The sequence below is a fragment of the Vidua chalybeata genome, chromosome 1 (genome assembly GCF_026979565.1).
Source record: "Vidua chalybeata isolate OUT-0048 chromosome 1, bVidCha1 merged haplotype, whole genome shotgun sequence".
NCBI classification, from domain to species: domain Eukaryota; kingdom Metazoa; phylum Chordata; class Aves; order Passeriformes; family Viduidae; genus Vidua; species Vidua chalybeata.
In genome coordinates, this window is record NC_071530.1 from 114391789 (window position 1) to 114407471 (window position 15683).

A 15683-nucleotide genomic window follows, 5' to 3' on the forward strand; every position below is an offset into this window, starting at 1 on the left:
TTCCTTTCCTCAGGTGATTGATCTGGGCCATTGCCAGAGGCTTCTTTGCATCTTGCATATGAAGCTTCTTGCATCTTTGCCTGAGCCTGTGTGGCAACTCTATCTCCTTAATCTTTCTTCATTGCTGTTTATGTTTTTCTCTTGCTATTTTAATAATATAAAATAATGACTCATCAACACTGTTCTTTGCAGGTAATCAGGTACTTTATAATATTTTATAGAATTGGGAATTATCACAAGATTATTTTTATGTCTGTTGAATCAGCCCTCTAAATATCATACCTTTTCTGATACTTCTCTCAACCAAGCAAAAAGCTACTTCTGTAGGACTCATCAATGGCTAGCACCTTTCAACAGCAAGGCCTAGGTTTCCATCACCCTTATTCCCTTGCCTCAAGGATAGCATGGACTCCTGCAGAAATTACATCGGCCATCTGAAAACTATCCTAACCTTAAAGGATAGTCCTGTCAGGACCATTGTCTTTTAGGATGCTCCCTCAACACCATCATGGAGTCAATCACAGTGATGTAAAGTCAGGTGAGCCAGCACAGTCTGTGCCATGATTTATCCCCAGGCGGGCACCAAGCCCCACGCAGCCCCTCTCTCACTCCCCCACCAGCAGGATCAGTGGGAGAATTAGAAGGGTAAAATCTGGAAAACTCATGGGTTGAAATAAAGTCAGATTAATAATGAGTGCAAAAACTATACACAAAAGCAAAACAAAACAAGGAATTAATTCAATGCTTCCCATGGTCAGGTAGGTGTTCAGCTATCCCAGGAGACCAGGGCTTCATCACATAACAGCAGCTTGGGAAGACAAACACCATCACTCCAAACATCCCCCCCATCCTGCTTCTTCCCTGCCTTTCTGTACTGAACATGATGCCATAAGATCTGGAATATCCCTTTGGTCAGTTGGGGTCACCTGTCCCAGCTGTGTCTCCTCCCACCCTCCCGTGCACCCCCAGCCCCCTCACCAGCGTGGCAACACAAAAAGCAGGAAAGGCCTTGGCTCTGTGCAAGCCAAGCCATCTCTGTATTATTATCACTGTGTCCAGCACAAATCCAAAACACAGCCACTGGGAAGAAATTTAATCCTACCCCAGCCAAAACCAGCACAGCCTGGCAGAAGGAATAGATGAAGCATGGGGGGACATGCTCACATGAGGAAATGGTGCTGCAGAGGTGTGCAAATGATGCGCAGTCTCAGCCATACCCTGCAACACAGAACCACACACCTCACCAGCTGGTCTGGAAAGAAGACAACTGGAGACTTAGCTTCACTGGTAATCCTATCTTGGCCTGTATGGAATTTTCTGGTTCTGTTTTAGCCTGCAGAAGGCAGAACATTTTTCTTCTGAACTAACTTTCTTTTTTTAGCAGCACTTAAGGGTAGAATTTTCTTTCAAGGCTTCTTTCTGACAAGACCTTTTTTATTTTTAGACTGTTATAAAAACACTCTACAAGGAAAAGGAAGTATGTAGATTTTAACTTGGGTGAATGAATTTTCCTTAATTTTTGGTGAATTTTTAAAATTAATATCGTCAATGATCAGATGCTATTGCTATTACATTTTGACATATCAATCAAGTTGAACACTCTGGTTTTGCAGAGTTATATGGACAGGTTGTTTGCCTCTCTGAATTGTACTTTTGTGATCATCACAACATATTTCTGTGAAAAAGAACATTGCATATTCTCAAACATATTAAGTGTCATTAAGAACAGTTCCAGGGGTCCTTACAATGACCCTGAACAAGGCTGCTAATGTAGGAAGAAGACAAATCTACCTGGTAAGAATAAGGCTATATAAACAACAGCCTACCACTTCTCTTTAATTCACTGGATATTAACAAAGTGGTGTATTTTTATCTCGGACTTCATGTGACTGATATAAGTTTTGCCCTATCTACTGGGTCAGATTTGCAGATTATTGATGGGCTTAAGGAAAAAAGAATGATGCTTTCTGTAAAAATATTCTTGACCACAGAATTATCTGTTCTTCTTAGCAAGAGAATACAGAACCCTGTAAAAAAAGGAAGGATGTTTTCTACAGGGCTCTATGGGAGGAGACATGGGAAAATGGATTTATCTTGCAACTTCTCCTGGAGGCCATTGCGCTGGTTGGGACATTTGGAGTTTCATAGGATTTAAGGTCCAACTATCTGTATATCCCCAGCCATTAAATTTTACCTAGATATCTTTTACCAAGGACAAAGACTTGAGCCAGATTGCATTTGGTTTCTAAAAATACCTAACCTGGCTGCATGGAGAGAATGAGATGAACTAATGGTTCATCACTGCCAAACATTAAAAAAGATGCTTAAGCCACATTTCTTAAAGTCTCTCAGATTTTAATTTATAAAATGAGAATATAAATATAATAATACTTTATAAGGATATTTAAGGTTCAGTCATAAATACTGAGGGAACTTTAACTGAGTTGTTTGATAGCGTAGGCTCTATTAGCTGGAAGAGGAGTGCATACCAAACTGAATTTACTGACACTCAGCTCATATTTACTTAGGAGATTGTCTCAGAACAGATGAGTGTGAGACATGTTTATTTTAAGTCTGCACAAAATTAGACCTTGAAAATCTTTTTGAGAGTTTTTGCAGGCTTGTCTAGAGTGACTAGGTGCCTTGCCTTTTTTAACTAATACTGTATTTAAAATACATTTATAATAAATGTACTTGCATGCTATCTAATATAAATAATTGACTACTTAGAATAAATATTCATGATCTCAGGCATAAAACTCACTGAGGACTAAGTCAGTTGTGAGCCTGTTCCCAATCTTAACATCCATATCATTGACCTTCTGACAATACCCTGCAGATTTTCCATCCTACCAGTTTAAGCTGTAATTTTTCATCCAAATAAGCAACTGCCTGTTTTTCTGACATACCCACAGCTCTTCCTCTTGTGTTGTGTTCAGCCAGTTGGCATCCACAGGATGTCAGAGCATATCACAAGTGAGGAGGGTTAACCTTTCAAAACTGTTTACCTCCATATGTGACCAGTTTTTGCAGCACTGCAGTATTGTGGCACAACCTCTAAGTATAGCCTTTAGATGTGTTTCTAGGAACACTGGCTTATAAATAAATACAGTTGACAGTCTGCTGATCACAAGCCTATATTTACCACAGAGAAGTTGACATGATGTCATGAAGGATTTGACAATTAACCTTGAAAATTCCCCAAGTAGTTTCAACATCTATTGAATTTTTTCTGAATAAAACAAAAAAAATTAAAACAAGAAACTTATGGCACAGGGCTCATTTGGATTACAGAAGATAATCACAAACTGTAAGGGGTAAAAAATAATTTCATGTCCATCAGAATCATGGATAGGAATTTTAAACATATTCTGGGCTTGCTATTTGATGTTTCAGCTGGGCAAACATTAGTGAAGCAGTTTGTTATACTGCTGCTTCTCCTGAGCATTTGTATTAAGTTAATTCAGAAGAAAAGTTGGCCATGTCTACTTTCCCTCCTGGAAGGTCATTCTAATGGTGCTTTAGCCTTATCTTGGATTTTTCATTGAGTTCTATTCTTTAAGTAGGAGCTTCAGCACAGAAGAAAAGCAAGCTCGTGAGTGCATGACTGACAGAAGGAAGAAAAAAGATACACAGGTATCTTAGCTGGATAACACCCTGGAAACAGCACAGAAAGCCTTTAACAGTTAGCAGAAGAGCACTACCACTGAAAACATAGTTCAAGTCTTGGGAGAACTAATTTTCCCAGACAGGCAGTGAAGAAGTTCTCAGCAAGGGGCTGGGTCAATATTCCCTCAGGTTACATTTCCAAAACTGTAACTGAATTGGAGCTGGCACAAAGGATTCAACATAAGGGTTTATTTTGAGCTGTAGTAGGAGTCTTACAGCAAACTTAACAACAATGATATTTTTAGATGTGGAGATCTTTGCCCATAGGATTTCATCTGAAGTGCTTTAATGTCTAATGCCCAATGACATCAGGGGTGTTAAGCACTTAATTACTGCTGAAGCTTAAGTTACTTTTGAAACTGGAAACCAGACATTTCACAAATTTCTTATGATGGGTTTAACATGACTCAGATCCTATTGACTTATGCATTTCCTTTGCACCTCATTGTACCAGGGGTCAACAAACAAGAAGTTTTACCCCTAAGGTGAAATGTTGGCAAGTACAGCCAGAACAAGAGAGAATTGTATTAAAAACCAGCCCTTTATGTTCCTCAGCAGTACTCTTTTCCTTCTGTGTGACTATGTGCCTCTACTGAAAAGCGGCTCTGGTGAGCCTTATTTTTCCTCACAGAAAGACTCAAGGGAGTTTTCTGGTTGCTTACAATGCATTAAACCTTTCCTCCCTCCCTTACTGTCTTCTTTCACAAACATTTAACTTAGGTGGATCTCTAAGGCTTTGATACTTTGCAGCTGAGGAAAGAGCCTTGCATTGCTTGGCAGGCTGACCTATTTCACAGACACAGGCAATTACTCCCACTACAGAGCAGCCCTTAATTCACAGCCAGGGACTGCAGAAGAGCTTTCTGGTGTGCAGCAATCCCCTGATGCCCTGGAAGGCAAGCAGCTGTTCCCTCCTGTGCAAAGACTGTGGCCTTGGGAAAGGCGACGTGGCTACACTCCTCCAAAGCTTATCAGCTGAATCAATAATCCTTTAAAACTGTTAGCAGCAAAGGCAAATGACAGCCACCTTCAAGCTCCTTTAATTTATGCCAGGATAACGTGTTGGCAAACTCCCTCAATCTATCCTCCTACTCTGAAGGCCAAGGACCTACATTTCCTATGGCAAATATGTGTGATTATGTAAGTGTCTGTCTTCAAAAGTGCAAAGGGTTCTTTTCATTAATTTCATCCTGGAAAAGCAAAAATGAGCAAGCTAATTATATTAGCAACTTATTTAACTAATTGAAAATTTAGCCAAGCTATGTGGTGTTTGCCTTTCAAGATGTAAAGGCATCCTGTGCTGTGGATGCCTGCTGCATCGAGCCCACCTGGACTGGCATCCCATTTTTCCTCAGTTATGTTATCATGCATGCCTTATAAAGTCATTTATTATACAAATTGGCTACTTCAATTCCTTTTCCTGGATAGTGTTTGCATTTTTAAAATGCAGTGTGGAGTGTTTGCTCATTAGTCAGTATTCTTTAGCTGTCACTCAAAATAGCTGCATGACTTGATTCCCTTCTGGTTAAAAAAAATTAACAGAGAAGCTGCCAGTCAGGTTTACCAAACAGTCCAACAACAGAGAAACTGTAAGCCCAAAATATTCTCCAGTTTCTGTAATTATACACTGAGCAGAGTAATAGAGTAATTGGCATTCATTACACAAGTTTAAATGTTCACATTATAGACTTCTATTTTGAGGACATTATTACCATGCAGTAATAATTCAGTTGAGCTTGGTGATACCTAGAATACAATAGCTTTTGTAGAGTAAGGGAAATTTGTTAATATTCTACTTGCAAATATGCCAGTAAAATTGCTGCTTGATTCCTAAAGATGCAAAAGAAGTTTTTAAAGACAAGTGGCAAATCTTGATTATTTCAGAAAATAACTGATTTAGGCAAATATTCTTATTTAGACAGTACTGCTATTAAATTGCTATTTAAATATGTGAGTATATACCCTGTATAGCTCAGAAGTTCCGGATGTGGAATGTGCCATTGGCCAAAAATAATAAATTCAAGTTGCAGTGTTTGATTGAATAATTGTACTGAGTATACGAGGTTAGATATTTTAAAAAGGCCCATAAGGGTTTAGTGAACCAAATACTGCTAATGACCCATAGAATTTATGCTCACAGAATTTATGCTCAGTCCTCAAGTCTCTCAGATGAGGAAAGCCGTTGGAATTTTGTGCCTCTGCAAAACTAATCTAAGAAGAATTAATTCACCTAACAGTCATTGCCAGTGAATTAGCACAAAAACCATTAGAAGTTTGTGTGCACAAATGTGAAGTCTTGAACAAATATATCACCACTGTGATAATCTTGTGAATGGCATCTAAGGTTGGAAAAACTCCAGGAAAACATCTCTCATACTCACCCAAAGGCATGCCAGTGTTTGCAGCAGGCATTCTCAGCATGCTTGAAACACAGTGGTTAAACACTCTCTTGGGTGAGCACAGGCACGAAGCATCACCTCCAGCTGTAAGAAGATAAACTAAGCCCTTCTTGATTTAGAATGTAGAAAGCTGCTAAGTTGGTAAGACAGCTTGATTTATATAGCTCTTGAGAAATGGCAGTTGTGATAATTCTGAATTGTAGTTGCTAGCCAAGTTTATTCTTTTAGCTTAAAAGAATGAAATAAATACCTGTCACTGCCCACAGCTTTAAAAAGCATCATTCAAAAACATTCTCTCCTTCATGTTTTCACCTATTTTCAAAGCCCAGTTGCTTTTGATAGATTAAGTGGGAGTCAACTGGCTTCTAAAATATACAAGTTGTATATCTTTTTGGTAAACTGATTGTCCAGGAAAGAAGTTTCTGAAGATCCAGCTCAATGCTGATGAGGCAATGTCTGCAGTGCAGGCACAGGTTGTAGTGCTGGCTCATGGGCAGCAGTGCTCGAATCCACTGATAAGCACAGCACCGATGCAGGCAGATAATTCTGTGTGAAAGTTTAGCCAAGGAGTCTGCTGCCAAGTGGTACTGAGGTGCCATCGAAGCCATGCTCTTTGTGCCTGGGATAATAGACTCTGCTTTAAAACTCCTGGGTTCCTACTCTTGAAAAGGCTTTGTAGGTTGATATTTCAGGCAAATCATTCAGCTCCTTTTTCTCTGGTTCATGCATCAGGAAAATGGATGTCATACCGACATTCTTCATCAGCTATTTTAAGAATAATGCAATGACTGCAGAGAATACTAAAATATTTTGAGAAAAGATGTTAGATCTGCGAAGAATTGTTAAATGTCCCATTCACGGGAACACGCTCATTTTGGGAGCAAACGTTGCTCCTCTTGAAGAGCTTAGAGGAATACAATGGAGCTATAAGGGGAAATTTTGTCACCTTTTCAGCATGGATAAAGGAGAGGGAATCTTATACTGGAGACAGAAATTATGTGTTTTATTAACTGAATATTGTCAGACACAATTTTTTGTACAAACATCACTTGCATTTCCCAGAAGCCTCTGAGGTACTCAGTTTATGATCTCTTTGCACTGAGAATAGGCTGAGTTGAGATCATGCCTATGACTTTATCTATTTTAATGTTAAATTATGAATTTATGGATCTAGGTACTCTATGAATAGCATAAATTATTTTAATGCAGAAAGAAACACAGTGTGACAGCAAATAATTACAAATATATTCCTGCAGTCTACGGAACTTTACCTGATTACTTGACTATTGTATTCAGAGCTCCCTCACCTCATTATGAGAAAGAGAAGTAATAAAAATGTATAGAGGCACAGGGCAGGGGTTATATTGATGAGATAATTTAGGAAACAAGAGTGCTAGTCAGAACAGAAGAAAGTGAATTGAAATGTCCCAGATAATGAAGGCTGCTTTGGAAAAACTAGGAAGCAGTGAATTTCCTGGCCGACTTGATAGTTACTCACATGAGCAGACCTTTGTCCTCAATATGACATCTTGTATTAAAATATGAGGCAGGTAGCACTAGTAAAACTTGCTTTAAAATTCAGAATATTTGTTTCCAATGAAATTCATTGTTGTAGCAGGATTTTTTAACAAAAAAAAAATTTAAAAAAATTAAAAATAACCACAGTTACCAGGACTTAAAAAAATCTGTCTCTTTAAGGAAAGCAGATGAACTGGCTTGGGGGGAAAGTCTGAAGAACAGCAAATAGGTGCTACTTGTGTGTGACTACACACAGGCTGGAAACCTGAGCAGTGAGTTGCTGGGTACAGGTTGCTGCTGCCAAGAGGAGTGAGCATGAGAGGGCAGCTGTCTGGTTTTATGGTGGACCACAACACATTCCTGAACCAGACAGCTCTGATCTCAATGCTCTAGTCATCAAGAGGTTTTATCTAAATGCAGATACCTGGGCACCCTGTCCCTGTGCTGGAATGGGTACAGGGATGTGGAGATACCACATGAGATGGACATAGGAAGGGAGGAGGAAGGCTAAGAATCTGGAGCAGATTCTTAGCCTGTACAGAAAACAAATATATGAGCTGGGAAACCTGTGAGAAAGCAAGAAATATAAGGAGCATTGAGAAAAAAGCAGTTTAAAAACGTTGCAGATGAGATGACAAAGAGAAAAGGAAGATGTCTCAGGCAGCATTTGGGAGGGAGGTGATGCTGAATCCTTTTGGGGTCAGAAACAGTAGAAGGAAAATATGTAGAACAAGATGTTTGTAGGACAACATGTTTAATCTATGGTTAATGGTAGTTATTTTGTGAGAGGAGAAAGAAGAGTTTAGTATCTCAGAAAGATAAATTAAATCACACTCTTTCCCCTCATTAGACATTGCTTTTCAAGAACAAAGTAAGGAAAATATCTAAACAACTTTGTATTCATATACTGTTCTAAACATAATCAAAACAAAATTTCTGTCTCCTATTTCCCAGATCAGGTTAAGATTTGAAAAATATTAATAATTTAAGTATGCTAGGTTTCTGCAAAAGTGTTGCATTTATTCCTTGGCTAGTATCAATGCCCATTATATGTTGTTTCAAAACAGTCCGAAATAGCTATAGAAAAATCTGAAACTTATTACAGTATAAACAAGCCAGAAGTGTGAAGAATTCAAATTAAATGCTAGAAGCTCAAACTATAATTCATCTTGGTATCCTAACATTAAAACTTGTAGAGACATAGAGACAATCTACTTGCACACTGAATGGGTTTCTGATTAATGTGAAATATTTTTTTCCACCAGTGCCAGAGTGTTTGGGGAAAGGTATTTTGCGTGTGCTCTAGTAAGAACCACAATTATTAAAAAAAAAAAAAAAAGCCTAACCTATTTACTTCATCTCTCTGTGGAAGATCATTTACTCAACTAGATCAGGGCACTTTTTTTTCTCTAACTGGGAATCTGAACTCTTTGAAGTGTATTTTCATATTACCTTTCAAATCTCAAAATGGGATATTAGCCTGTCGTGGTGTTGGTTTTGATTCTTTGCTTGGCAGTGTTTATGGCATAGCTCAGAGGGCTTTCTATGAGATTTGTTTTCTAAAGAATAGTTATTTTCCTAATTGACTGAGAGGGACAAGTTATCTAAGTGCACAGCAGAGATAAGCTATTTTTCTTCAGGCTGAATGAAGAGTCATTCACAGTTGCACATCCAAACAACTACCAGAGCTGAAGGGAAATAGCATATTTCCTAGCATACCTTCCCCCTGTCGAGGGCACACACACTACCCTCTTTCCTTTACAAATCAAAATTAATAAGGTGGACCAGAGTAATGATATTCTATTAGTCTAGTGTATTCACCAGTAGGTTTAGAACTACTTCTTCTGGGCTTTTATCAGTGGTTGCTACTACTGCTGATGTTGAGAAAATACTGGATTTTGATCTCAAATTGTTTACTTAGGTAACTTATAGATTGAATGCTTAATTATTGTTATTTTCTTTGTTAAAATGTCTCAGTGATGTGAATTCATAACTTCTTGATCATCAGTGTCATAAAAATGCCTTGCTACTTTGCTGTCAGATCAAAAAACAATAAATCAAATAAATATTAAGTATGTAGCTGACTGTCACTCCCCCCTTTGTGTCTGCAGAGAATCTGATTTACAGTCACACTGGTGTAAAACTAATACTAATTTATCTGCACTTTGAGGTAGATGTTCAGTAATCCTTAAAACATGATCTAAAGTCTTCAAATTCCATTTGTGGGGCCCTCTTTGTGTTCTATGTCCAGCCTGAACTATTCATGTTCCAGCCTGAAGGACCCTGCCATGTATGTCTGTAGACACTGAAACATTGCATTTTAACAAAATATTGGAGAAGTAGATGAGTTCAAGAAAAGGAGAGTGCCTATTAATATACATTCTTCAAGCAGCAGAAATAACGAAACCTCATTTCCTGCCTTAACCACTGCCCTGAGAATATATCCATTTTTTTCTCAGATCCCCTGTGTTGTCACACCATGCTGTTCACTCCCTGCTTTATTCTGAATTCTCTCTCATGACTTTGGGTTTGGATGGCTAAGAGGCAATATCTGCTGGGATTAGCTCAAAGTTACATTTTTGTGAATTTGCCAGCTGCCAGGGACATATTTATTCACTTATTAATTGGTCCCTAGCTGTTGCAATAAAAATGCCTGAAGGCATAATAATGCCTGAAATTCAGGTATAAAAATGAAATGCCTGAAGTCCACTATACTTTAAGTGGGAATATTTCTTTGGGCCCTTCTCTAGCTGCTGGGTTCCCTAAACCTCACAGGACTTAGTATCTTTGAGACATCTGTTTCTGTGTCAAAATCTGTTGGAATCAGTTGGTCATACTTAACAATTGCCATAGAGCACACTGATGTGCAGATGCATAAAGAAACAAATCTAAAAATTTTAAAAGGAAGTGTCCACAGAAATAAACATTAATATAGATTATCCTGACTTTAATTCAGCAGAAACAAATAGAAATGTCAACTCTGTACTCAGGTAACAAAGAATTAGAAGTGAGACAGTAGAATTCAGCAAACCTTTTTGTTTATCGGATATCAGGTCTTGTTACCCAGACCTGTTATCATTCACTGACAAGCTCAGAAGTTAGAATGATCACAGCAACTATAATGAATGATGTATAAATATTTTTTTTAAGTTCATATGACTTAAAATCACACAAGCTCTTGAAGCAGGAAGGAATAGAGCTCATTTAAAGTGTATTAAAATCTGTCATCTAGATGGATATGGAAATGAGGAAAGAATAAGTGAGGGAGTGCTCAGGAGCACCTACTAAATGCCTGTCCTTGCTCTCATCTTGTTTGATAGCCTTATGTATCATTTGCCAGCTGGGTTTCCAGTGACTGGCATTTCCAGGCTTTGCACAGAGATCTGATGGTAGCTGATAATGCTTAGGACAGCTGCCATCACAGGCAAATCTGACTGACTGGTCAAAACTTACCACAACCAACTAATTATGGTTTAATACAGGAAAGTGTCGTTTACAATCAGAAACACAAACTACACCCATAGGATGGGAAATTGTCTGTCTTAGAAAACAGTAATTCAGAAGATGGCATAGCAGGAGAGAGAGGAGCTTTCTTGTAAGATCTCAGTGTCAAGTTGACACCTTGAACCTTATATTGATCCATGCATGAAAAGGAAAACAAAAAGGTACAGTAGAGATATTAAAAATATCAAACCACTTTGAACACCACCAATAAGACCACTGTGCCCTGTTCTGTGACTCACGCTTCCTGGAGGAAGGAGCTACTCAAGAAAATTCAAAGGACAGGAGAAAAATGGTCTCAGAGGCCATCAATCAACCATTGGGATATAAGTCTTTTAGGAACTCATAATCTAGAATATTGGGGAAAGGTTGAAAAAGTAATTCAATCACTCTCTCTGGGTACTTATACATTTGAAAAAAAAAAAAAACTTAATGACAAGAACCAGGGGAACTTTTTCAATCTTCTAGACAAGCAGCAGAAATTAAAATTAGATTCATTTAAACTTGCAACAAGAAGCAAATTTTTGGCACAAGCCACAGATAAATATTGGAAAAGCTTTTCAGAGGAAATTTTGAGTCGTTGTTTCGCTTGGTATATTCAAATTGCACTAGTTTTTCTGTCTGCATGTAGTTTATATCTCTAAATATGCCACACATGCAGAATATGTGTAATACTTACCTGCATATGTCATGTGCATATATTCCAACTATATCACTCATAGGTAGATATATAGCTGTAGATCTTCCTTACTGCAAATGAATAACTTTGCAACTAATATTTACAAAGACGTAAATATGAGACCTAAAATAATCCAAGCATGGTATGAGCTGGAAGCAGAATTAATCTTCAAAATACACTGAATATTCTTCAAAACAGTTTGTTAGGCTTTGCTTCAATTTTCATTATCCCCACAGTAGGTGAAAATATGGATTTTCTTTTGAGATGAAGAAGAGGTTAGTGATTGCTTTTTCACTAACAGAAAAATAAGTCTATTTAATGAATTACTGTGAAAATACACTTGAACTTTTTTGAAGTGAAAGAAACATAGTAAAGAGTTTGATCCAAAGGAAACTTCTTCATGTACTAACATGAACTAACAGCTACAGTTTTTTCTTTGCTAAGTGGGATTGAACAAATACTGAATTGATTTCTTTTTCAGAGTGACACTAATTGTGTTGTGTCCCTGAGCACCATATCAGGCATTAACCTCAACATCTCTTGTGAGCTTAGAGAAGTTTAAAATGCAAACACAAAAAAATGCTACGTATAGAAAATATTTCTTAGACAAATTGTGTCAAAGAAGGTACTAACTTCAGACCAATTTTAACGTGCAAGTGGGAGAAATAGCAGTTCCTTAATGAGGGCTGAAATTTATCCCCTTTCAGAAAGCCAATATGAGCCTATGAACCACTGAAAGCCAATCCTAAAATCATGACTTAAGGAGATTTAAGGGCCTCATGCTATTTTTACATGGATTCAATATTTTTTTGCCAGTGACCTGGTCCCTTGTAATTGATTTGTAATAAAACTTAGTATAAAATATTTGTGATATTTTTCATGCCAAGATGCATCTTGGCTTCTAGTCTTGTCTGTGTTGGATTCTGGCCACATGTGGCTAGTGCAATATTCTTTAAAAAAATCAAAAATCTCGGATGTATTTGAAATATTGATTTAGCCCTTCCTTTTCCAAATCCTCAGCAGAAATTTCTAAAGCCAGTGTGATAGTGCTATTTGTAGTTTAGGATATTTACTATGTCTTGAAAAAAATACTCAGAAGAGATAGTTTGAATTTTCCAGATACTATTTCTGATCTGTTCCACCATATTGCATCCAGTATGATCATTTCAAGCTGTTTTGCTTGTGGGATGCATGTGGAAAACACATCAGAAATCTTGGTTAATAGTAAAAATATATATCTTTCATCAGCTCATTTCAGGCTTAGGAAAAATTGTCTTCAGCTATTTAGTACTGAGGGCTTCTGAGTAAAAAACTGATGCCCTGGAAACCTTTAATTTTTAAAATGCTGAAGGTCCATAAAATATTATGCTTAAGTCATTTGAACCCTACAAAACTTCAGCCAAATCAGTGGCTGAAGGTAGAAAAACTCAGACTGGAAAAAAAAGTGCATAGTTAAAGTCAAGGCATATATCCTTTGGAAGGATACTTTGTCCCTTGTTTGAAACTTTGGAATTCTTATTCACTTCTTTGAATGCAATTATAGGATTCACTCAGTGTTCATGATGCAGTGCTCTGTGGCTTGAATTTTACACTAATTGTTATTGTGCTATCTCACTTTCAATATATCTCTACATCTATGAAGTACATTAGTGAAGTATCAAATTTTTTACATGCTTCACTAAAAAAATTAAGATGGTGAATTTGTTGTGACTATGTTAAACTAAAACACAAAAATTTCATAGGTACTTCCTTTTCCAGAATGTGTACTTTTCTCTATAGGCATTGAAAAACTGTTTGTAGTAGCCTTCCAATTCTCCTGGGTATTTGGTGCATTCTTCTCCCACATCTTCGCATTAAATCTCAGGAAATAATGTGGCAGCTTTGATTTTCTCAGACATCCATTTTTGAGGCAGCCAGTACATTGTAGGTCACTGGCAGGTGGCAAGACATCCTTCAGAGGAAGGAGGGTTTACAGTATTTTGAGGAATGTTTCATGTATCCCTGTGCAAAGAAAAAATAATTTTCTTGAGTGGAAAATCTGTATCTGTCCTGGAGGGAACAGGTACAACGTGGCCCCTAAAGCCATGACCATATGTACAGTTTGTGCATGCAAAAATACATTGGTGTGAGGTGATTCAAGCGATGGGTTGACCTTGGACTGCAGACAGACACCCACCCAGCTGTTCATTTACTCTGCTTTCTCAACAGGACAGGGTGAGAAAAGAGGATAAAAAACCTTGTGGGCTGGGGTAAAGGCAGGGAGATACTTCACCAGTTACCACCACAGGCAAAGCAGATTCAACCTTCAATATAATAATTAATATAATTTATTGCCAGTGAAAATGTGGATAGTGAGAAACATGGACTAATTAAAGTAAGATTTCCCCCCTGTATTCCCTTTTTACCAGAATAAACTTCATTCTTTCATCTCTGACCCTTATACTTTCCCCTTTCACGTGGAACAGGATGTAGGGGAATGGGGAGTTGCAGTCAGTCTGTACCATTTTCTCTCTCTTGTTTCTTTCTCCCCACACTTTTCCCCTGCTTCATCATGGTATCTCTCCTACACACTATAGTTCCTTCAAGAAAAAACTGCTCCAGTGTGGGTCACCAAAGGCCATACTTTCCTTCAAGAAATATCCAGGGGCTGCAGGCTGTAAATACTCTCCATCATGGTTCTTCACAGGCGGTGGGAAATTACCTGCTCTACCATGATTCTTTCCCAGAGTTGCTTGGAGAACCTCATCCCCTTCCTTCTTCTCTCACCTTTGTGCTTACATGGCTGCTCTCTCATCCTTATTTCCCCCCCTCCTCTGCCTTTAATTTTTAAATGGACATTTTTAAATGTCCATTCTTAAATATGTTTTCCAGAGGCATCAACATATTGACTGATGGGCTCAGGTGCATTCTGTGGTGGATCACTTTGGAGCTGGCTGAAACTGGCTGGAAATAACTGTGTCGCACGTGGGACAGGCTCTGACCTCTCTTCATGGAGGCCACCCCATGTGTCCCCCTGCCAACACCTGGGCACCTGACACCCAATTAGAAAACAGTTAGAAAACAATTAGAAAACAGTTTCATGGTGACTTGATTAGGAAAACAATATTGTTTGTAGCACCACCGTGCTTTCACTTCAACAGACTTATTTCCAAATTTTGTAACCATTTCAGTTCTAGTTTTGTATTGTTGTTCTGAGAGTTGTTAGTCTGAAGTTTTACTTTCTTGCCCTTTTTTGATGTGTGGGTTCAGTCCACACCTGCAGCAGTGCCAAGCCAGCCACCAACATCTGGCAGGCCCCCTGCCCTGTGAGCTGAGAAGAATGGCATACAAACCTTAGGGCAGGTGACATAGTGACTTTGCAAAAGAAACAAATGCTAATACTAATTTTCTCCCTATTTGTGCTTATGCACTCTCATAGACTAAGTAATATATATATTTTTTTTAATTGTGTATTCTTTAATAGAAGACTTAAATAATCTAAATGGCCTTTACTCTGTATGTTGTCAGGGTGGGGGATTGCGTGGTTCACTTTAATATTTTTCCAAAACATTTCCCATTAAAAAAGTTCCAGTTGATCTTGTTAGATGCCATGGAATGAAAATCTGTGTGGCTGGTTCCTCCAGCCACAGTGAAATAAATATATGAGGACAGAATTTATACAGAAGCTGCGTAAGCAAAAGCATATAAAAGCTCGACAGACGAGTGCTGGTAAAATCGCAGAAATGTGGGCCAACAGAAAGGCATTTCCTCAAGAGTTAGGTTCTAACAGGATTTCTTACGTGTCTAGTAAGCTCCATCTTTTTCTTTTTCTCCTGCTGGGTGGCAGGGAGAGGGGCTGCTGCTGCTGCCACAGGTGCTGTGGAAGGTGTCCATGTACACAGTGCATTGGACAGAGCAGTGCAGGTGGAGCTGTCTCC

At 38.2% G+C, this 15683-nt stretch overlaps 1 protein-coding gene across 1 annotated transcript in view; it reads left to right on the forward strand.

The window, feature by feature from the left end:
* The window catches only part of XKR4 (XK related 4), a 210778-nt gene that overhangs the window by 187125 nt on the left and 7970 nt on the right, over nt 1-15683 (forward strand). The gene's annotated exons all lie outside the window — the stretch shown is intronic.